This window comes from Nelumbo lutea, chromosome 3, assembly GCF_056320005.1.
Source record: "Nelumbo lutea isolate HS-2025 chromosome 3, American lotus-T2T, whole genome shotgun sequence".
NCBI lineage: Eukaryota > Viridiplantae > Streptophyta > Magnoliopsida > Proteales > Nelumbonaceae > Nelumbo > Nelumbo lutea.
This window is the reverse complement of record NC_142686.1, coordinates 115,598,765-115,606,467: the sequence shown is the minus strand read 5'-3', so window position 1 is coordinate 115,606,467 and position 7,703 is coordinate 115,598,765. Positions and strand designations below refer to the sequence as shown.

Here is a 7,703-nt window from a genome sequence, read left to right as displayed (position 1 = left end):
GGTTATGTCCATGGAAATGAGCTTACCCATGAGATCCACCATTATCAACAAATAAATGGGGATTGATGCTCAATGCCTCAATGGGAATAACTTTCCTTTTTATAAGGTTCCCCTATTCCTTGTCCAAACAAAAATTAATTTAGACGAATTGGACATGATAATAAGACATGTTGAATTGGACCAATCCAAACTTAATGGTCCAAAGTATTTATTGGATTTGATTAGACCTGGTCCATCCATAATGAATTTATATTGGATTGAGCTAATATCTGGTCTATTGATAGAAGATAAGAATATAGGTGTCGATGGACCAAGTTTGGGTTAGAATTAATCTAAATTAAGACAAATTTGAACAGATTCGATGGTCCAGACATTGAATTGGACCAGTTCAAAATAGTCTCAAATATTCATTGGATTGGACCTAGTCCATTTGTAATGGACACACATTGGATTGGATTAGATTGGACCAAATCCAGTCCAATTGACACCCCTAACTAATAATTTGTTCATTTGACATACTACTTGGTTGTTCATTTGCTCTTGGCTTCTTAGAGGCTATTGCTACATTTGGTTGAACCTTCTTCCCTTTGCCCTCTATTGATGTATGATGAAATACAATAACAAATGAATATTGCAATGCATTAATGCCTTTCATATCATAGGTACTGATGGGGGGTGACCTAACCTAGCCCATTTGAGCATGGGCAGGTCTACTACTTGTCTCCTCACCCAGGCTTCAAGCTACTATACAAGTTCTCGAGAAAGGTCTCGGCTTGGAAGCGGGGCTACTTTGTGGTCCGGGCCAGCACAGGGTGGCCCTTCCTCACTAGTTGGAGGGTGGCTACCCAGGCTACCAGCATCGCCCTCAACCAACAGACGTGGGAGGCCTTCCATTCGTGGGCTCAGGCTAAGCTCGATCATCGAGAATACATCACCGAAGTGAAACTCGTTCAGGCCGGTTTGAGCCCGGGTAGGTTTGTTTCTATCTTTTGGCACTTTGCTTTTATCTGCTTGTTGTCTTTGGATTTACTAATGCCAACTTTGTTGTAGGCCCCATGGACGAAGAAGAGAGATTCACGGCTACCAGTCTCCTCAACCAAATGAAGAGGAGGAGGAAGCAGATTGCCAAGAAGACTACCAAAAAGACTCGTGTGGGGTCACCGAGGGCTCCCTCCCCTGAACTCGATCATTCCCGGGCTCTTGCCCCTGAGACCGAGCTCAACAATGCCTCTCTGGTAATAGATCTGGAGGGTGATTTTCCTCCCCAAAAACCTGAGGCTACGGGGGGGCTGGAGAACAAGCCAGCTCGGGCTGCCACTGAGGCTCCGAGATCTGTTGGGGCGGCTGCTGAGGCTACGGAAGAGTCGGCTCAACATGCTGCAGATGCGGCGGCGTCCAACTCAGGGACTGGAGAGGAGGAGGAGTCCATCTTGGACCCCGAGGTAGGCCTCGACCGAAGTAAAAGGGGAGTCATTAGTGCAGAGGTCGTGAGTTGGGCCGAACTTTCCCCAGGTCAGCTCGAGGGTCGCGTTGCAATCCACATCATGGTGGTAGGTTCATATTTTGTGAATCAACATTCTATTTCCCCTCTTTCTTCCTTTTTTTTTGCTGATCAGTCTCCTTTTGCCAGGCGAACATTGCCATTCACGCCTTGACTCTACAATCTAACACCTAAGGCGCGCTTTGGCTGCCGAGGAGTCATCCCGCGTGGCTCATGCCGAGCTGAAGGCAGCGCAGGACAAGGTCCAATCAGTTGGAGAGTGCTGCCACCGTCTAGAGAAGCCTAAATGACACCTTGGCACTAGAGAGGGAGGAGCTGGCCTGTGAATGAGACAGACTGAAGGCCGAGGTGAATGGGCTCCGAGTTGGTCAGGAAGCCCTAAAGCTCGAGGTGGAAAGCCTCAAAATGGCCCAAAAGGCTTCACAGCTCGAGATGCAGGCCCTCAAGGAAACCAAGGAGGCCCTAGAGTGCGAGGCGGAGTCTCTCAAGGCTGATATCGAGAAGAAGACGGAGATCTTTCACGACGCTCTGGAACAGACCAAGGTTTAGTCCGTCATCGACTACGTCAAGTCCTCGAGGTTCAACAATGTAATGTCAAAGGCCTACTGTAGGGGGTTCAAGCTTGGCCAATGGTGGATAAGGCATGCCTACCCCAATCTAGGTATAAGTGCCTTCACTTCTTTCAACATCACGGATGACATGGCACACCAGGCCGTGGATGACCCAGACTCTGAAGATGATGGTGGCAATGGGGAGGCTGACGCCACCGATCTGACTGATTCTTCTGAGAAGACCCCTGAAGAAACCCCGAGTAAGGCTGATGTACCTCCCAAGTAGTTAGGCGCTCCTTGTATTCTGGGCCTACGAGCTTGATCCCCTTCTCTTTTGTATAAAACATGTTTAAGTAATGTAATGAAGGAATATTTTTTGCCAAGTGTTTGTGCAATTTATTTTTGCCGGAATGGTTGTCTCACTCCAAGCTGTTATCCTATCAAGTTAAATTCTCGAAGTGGGTGTTCTTCAACTGCCATCACCCCGAACTGCCTCTTAATGTTCAATAGGGGTGATGTGAGAGGGCACGCCGAGGTGAGTGATGTAGTAGGGCACATGCCCGACCCATCCTAATCTGGGTTAGGTGGACATCGGTTGTCCCTGTCGTGTTCAACTTGACGCACATCAGGGCGGGCTACCTGTCAAGAGGTTCGTGCCTGAACTGCCTGTGCCTTAGTCATTGCAAGTACCTAGCTTATGCCGATGAGGCAACTAGGTCTCATATGCTGCCGAGGTCTTTTCATTAGCTCGGTGTTTTAGCCTTTAGGCTGGGGGAGTGGCTTGTGACCCACTCTTGGAGTCCGCCCATGCCATAGAGGCGACTGGGTCCTGTTGTGCCAAGGTCATGTTAGCTCGGTATTCTGGCCCTTAGGCTTTGGGAGTGGCTCATGGCCTACTCAGTTCTTATAAATAGTATTATGCTCCCCTTGTATAGAGCCAATTGTAGAGCGCCCACGCGTCCCTCTAGAGCTCTCTAACTGCCCTCGTACGACTCCCATCTCAAGCGTTCATCTCCACCTACCTCCAGGCAGCTCAAGTATAAATAGGCGTGCCCCCCCTCCAGGTAAGGGGATTGAATACAATCTATATCTAGACTTGGAACTGACCTCAAAAGCTATGTTCTAATTCCCTTCTTCGTAGCCCATACTAACTTGACCGTCGGAGACTCTGCCCCGGGTTTTCACCTGGGGCCTCTAGCGTATTCTGTCTTGCAGTACCTCGACCACTTGCCTTCTGCTTCTACAGTATTTGCAACCCTCGAAACCGGAGACCGAATTGGAGAAAATGTTGGTAGATGCAGATCTCCCCCTCCTTAGGAGTCCACAGCCATTCGCCTACTTCGGGCACCCACATACCATGGGACGAGGGAATGAAGTACTGCCTTGCCAGAGATTTGTCCTAATCCCCATCTAGAGAGTTCTCGAAACCCAGGCGGAGTACATCAGTCTTAGCTACTACCTGGGCAGCCCTCATCCCGGGAACATGGTCTAGGGTTCCCTCCTCCTTGGCTGGGTAGGACCCTTCGGCCTCTCTTGGTGTCACAGAAGCGGCACTCTCACAGGGAGGGTCCTCACCTCGACGACTGCCTTCAGCACCCTCAGGGGCTACCCTCCCCCGAAGCACCTCAACCTCCTGTCGAAGGGGGAAAAGAGTAGAAGGACTCAAAGGGGAAAGGGGAGAAGAGGTACAGGAAGAGCTCCCTTCCGACTCATTCAGAAGATCATAGCATTCAGGACCAGAATCTGAGAATGACATTGTTTAAAGTTACCTAAGAAATGTGGAGGAAGAAAGAGTGAGAGAGAAGTGTTGAAGGTTGGAGAGTCTGGATGTTGAGTTCACTCGAAGGCAATGGCGCTTAGAGGCAAACGACAAGAATATTGCCACTAGGGGCCCTATTTAAAGGGGAACGTACGGCCCAGATTTCTTGAGATCCAATGACTGAGAAGCCACCACCTCCATGGCGCACTGCATGACGCTCACCCTCAGAAGGTGAAACGATGCGCTAGCGATGGCACAGATCGTCCCTGATCCAACAGACGCAAAACGCCTCAGCACCTGCGATCCAGTTGCACCGCACCCCTTAACCTTCGTCCTTGGAAGGCGAAAATGCTCCAGATGAACCAACGTGTCCGCCCATTGTCAAACATTGGCTTATGCGACCCGGCCGCGCGAATGCGTGCACTGGTCCGACTAGAAAGTTGTCCCGTGCACGGATCCTTGGGCCTCACAGGCCCTTCGACTTAAACAGCCTTCGGCTTTAGAGGTCCTCGACCCAAATGGCGGCACTAGAGCATCCGCACTGAGTGCGCCTCGCGAATTAACTTGGGTTACGGGTGTGATTCTGGCTGTATTGACCGCATCTTTTGGTGTAACTGGTTATTCCTTACCTTGGGACCAAATTGGTTATTGGGCAGTAAAAATCGTGACAGGTGTACTTGAAGCCATTCCTGTAATAGGATCACCCTTGGTTGAGTTATTACGCGGCAGATCACTTGTCCAAAGCAACAGTAATGTAGGCCACTTACAGCCTCGGCCCAACTTACGAAGACGAACCAGGTAGAGATGCAAAAGAGGACGCCACTACATGGTACACCTCGGATACCAGGCCCGTTGGCGCTCACCATTACTACTCCCATTAGCCGAAGCCGAATTTTTCTCCTTGGCCTTGGAAGTTGGGGGCAAGTGATGAGGGGTGACCTAACCTAGCCCATTTGAGGTTGGGAGGCCCAGCCCATGAGCGCTAGACCTGGGAACGAGATCCGCTACAGCAAAGGTTACTCTGCTCCCCTCGTACTGAGCCAATCATGGAGCGCCCACGCGTCCCCGCAGAGTTCTCTGACTATCCTTGTACGGCTCCCATCTCAAGCGTTCATCTCCACCTACCTCTAAGCAACTCAAGTATAAATAGGGGTGCCCCCCCTCCAGGTAAGGGGGATCGAATACAATTTGTATTTGGACTTGGAACTGATATCAAAAGTTATATTCTAATTCCCTTCTTCGTACCCCGTACTAACTTGATTGTCAGAGACTCTGCCTTGGGTTCTCACTCGGGGCCTCTGATGTATTCAGTCTTGCAGTACCTCAGCCACCTGCCTTCGGCTTCTACAATATTCAGAACCCTCGAATCCTTCGATTAGCCTTCGGAGTCTAAGAGCAAAATTACTTTGTTGTCCTCGACCATCCCTCATCAACAGGTACGATTTTTGAACCCATCAAAATGCCATTTAAAGAGACTTAAGAGGGGTATTAAGTTTAATGATTAGAACTCCTATCTTACCTCTCCCTAAAATGTCATTTTGAAATATTGTTGCTTAAAAACATGTGAAAAGCCAATAATGGAAACTTAAAGTCCAGTGTAAAAGATTTTGAAGGCCTTTCATTTTACCATTATAAATGATTTTCAATATTTTTCCTCATGTGCCAAGGGCTATAGACATTTATATATTTTGTCAATGATTTTCGCTCATTAACCACAAAAAGCTTCCAAAATGGTTGGTTCCATAATCTTGTCATTGTATTAATACAACAGATGCATCATTTATCATATAAGGAGAAAAAGGCCTATTTGACATCTTATACTGCTTGTTAAGCAAAATGACCTTTTACATTCATTGGATTATGGGGTTAGTTTTCTATGTGACCCAGAGTTTCTTCTATTTCTTTTCATTCACATACACAATTTTAACGATTTAAAGAAAGAAAAAGAAAAATCGGGTATTTGGTTTATAATTATAGAAACAAAGTGAGCAAGGTTTAGCTGCTCAATGGGCTGTGGAACCAATGAATTTATTAAATATATGGGGCCCACATCTTTTACAGTGGGGCCTATGAATTTATTACTCACATGGAGCTTGATAATTGGTTCGATTCCACAGCCTAGTGAACAGTTAAAGCATTCGGCTAATCTGAATTCAAACAAAGTAGTCATTAGAGGCAATTTTGGCCACCACTATCTCCTCCAATGTTACTCGTTCCTTATATCTACCCAACCCTCTTCTATATTTTTTTAGGTGATTTTTTATCCCACATTAGATATATATGAATAAAAATATGTACTGTGCAAATTCAAATTTAGAACAATCATGAAGATTGACTATGTTGTATGGAGATGGAGTTAAGTGTTTAACAATTAAGAAATAAAATGTCCAAAAAGTGAGTGTGACAAAAATTGAATACTTGGATCAGTGATAGAGTTAAAAAAGATTGAATTAGAAATCAAGTAATACGAAGAAGCCTGTGGATAGCTTCAACGGGTGGCAACACGAGAGAAAGTAGATTGAGATGGTCTGGCCATGTGCATAGAGACCATTACAACACCTAATAGGAAATTTGATTTAATACATGTTGAGGGGGCTAGAAGGGATAGAGGCAGACTTAAAAGGGGATTGGATGGAAGTAATAAGAAATGATTAAAGTGCGTGACTTAATGATGGATATGGCTCTAAACAGAACAAAATGGTGAAATGGAATTAGTGTAACTTACCTCATATAGTTAGGACAAGGCTTAGATGATTATGGCTATGTGGGTGATGATGATGATGATATTTTGGTCCATCATCAAAGTGATTTTTTTAGGGAGAATGACTGATACCCCCAGTGTTAGAATTTGTAGGTTTAAAGTACATTTGGGGTAGGTGCCAGTTCGGAATTGATACAAATTCAAGGGCGGGTATGGTGCATAGGGTGTGGTTTTTTGTCGTTTTGAATGTTTATAGCTGTGCTGTGGGAATCAGATTTTTGCATTGGGTGTATCTGTACTTCTCCATTTTTTTATTGGGGTAAACTGTTGAAACCTCTTTTGAAGTTTCTAATTGTTGCTGAAACCTCCCCTAAAGTTTGGTAATTGCAATCACCTCCCCTGAGCTTTATGACATAGTTGCAAATAGATCCATTTTGGTAGAATCTTCTAAAAAGAGGCACAAAAATGTCCAGAATGTGCAGCAGTTGCTTTTAACAAAAAAAAAAAAGTTTATTTTTTCAAATTTTCTCTTCATATGAATCACTACCTCAAACCCTTTTAATCTCTTTTTCTGAAATTGATTTATTTTTCAAAATGTCCCTTCATATCAATCATTCAGAGGTAAAATTGCAACTTTAAATTCTTTGTTTTTGTTATTCCTAGCTTTGTATTTTTTTCATAGAAATCAGCCCCAATGGTAACTATATGGGTATTTTGGGCATTTCTATGCCTTTTCTAGAATATTCTATCAAATGAGGTCTAATTGCAACTGTATCAGAAAATTCATGGGAAGTAATTGAAATTACTAAACTTAAGGGGGATATTACAGCAACCGTCACATTTGCATTGTCCGATTTGTTGTTGATAATCCTTCATCAAGAAATTGATCTTGATTTTAAAAAGAGTGTTTATTGTTTAGTCTTTTACTAGAAAAAAGTATTTTACTAACTAATGGGTGCAAGGAAGGTTCAAAATATCAATATCAATATTCTCATATGAAATTTTAGTGTATCTAAAATTTGCATTAGTCAATACTCTTATTTAGTTTTTTTTTTTTTTTTTTTCTTTTTGGGGTGGGGGTTGATATTTCAATGACAGAGATATCACACCAATTGGGCGTATCATTGACCCTAAAAAACTAATATGATACACCCCGTATTACATATATCATAATGATACTTTGAACAACCG

At 44.6% G+C, this 7,703-nt stretch overlaps 1 long non-coding RNA gene across 1 annotated transcript; it reads left to right on the top strand.

The window, feature by feature from the left end:
- The first annotated feature begins 662 nt into the window (after positions 1-662).
- LOC148867852 (uncharacterized) lies at positions 663-2,432 on the top strand. Its single transcript, XR_016109776.1, has 3 exons — positions 663-970; positions 1,051-1,550; positions 1,631-2,432. It is a non-coding gene; the product is annotated as an uncharacterized LOC148867852 (long non-coding RNA).
- The last annotated feature ends 5,271 nt before the right edge of the window (positions 2,433-7,703 follow it).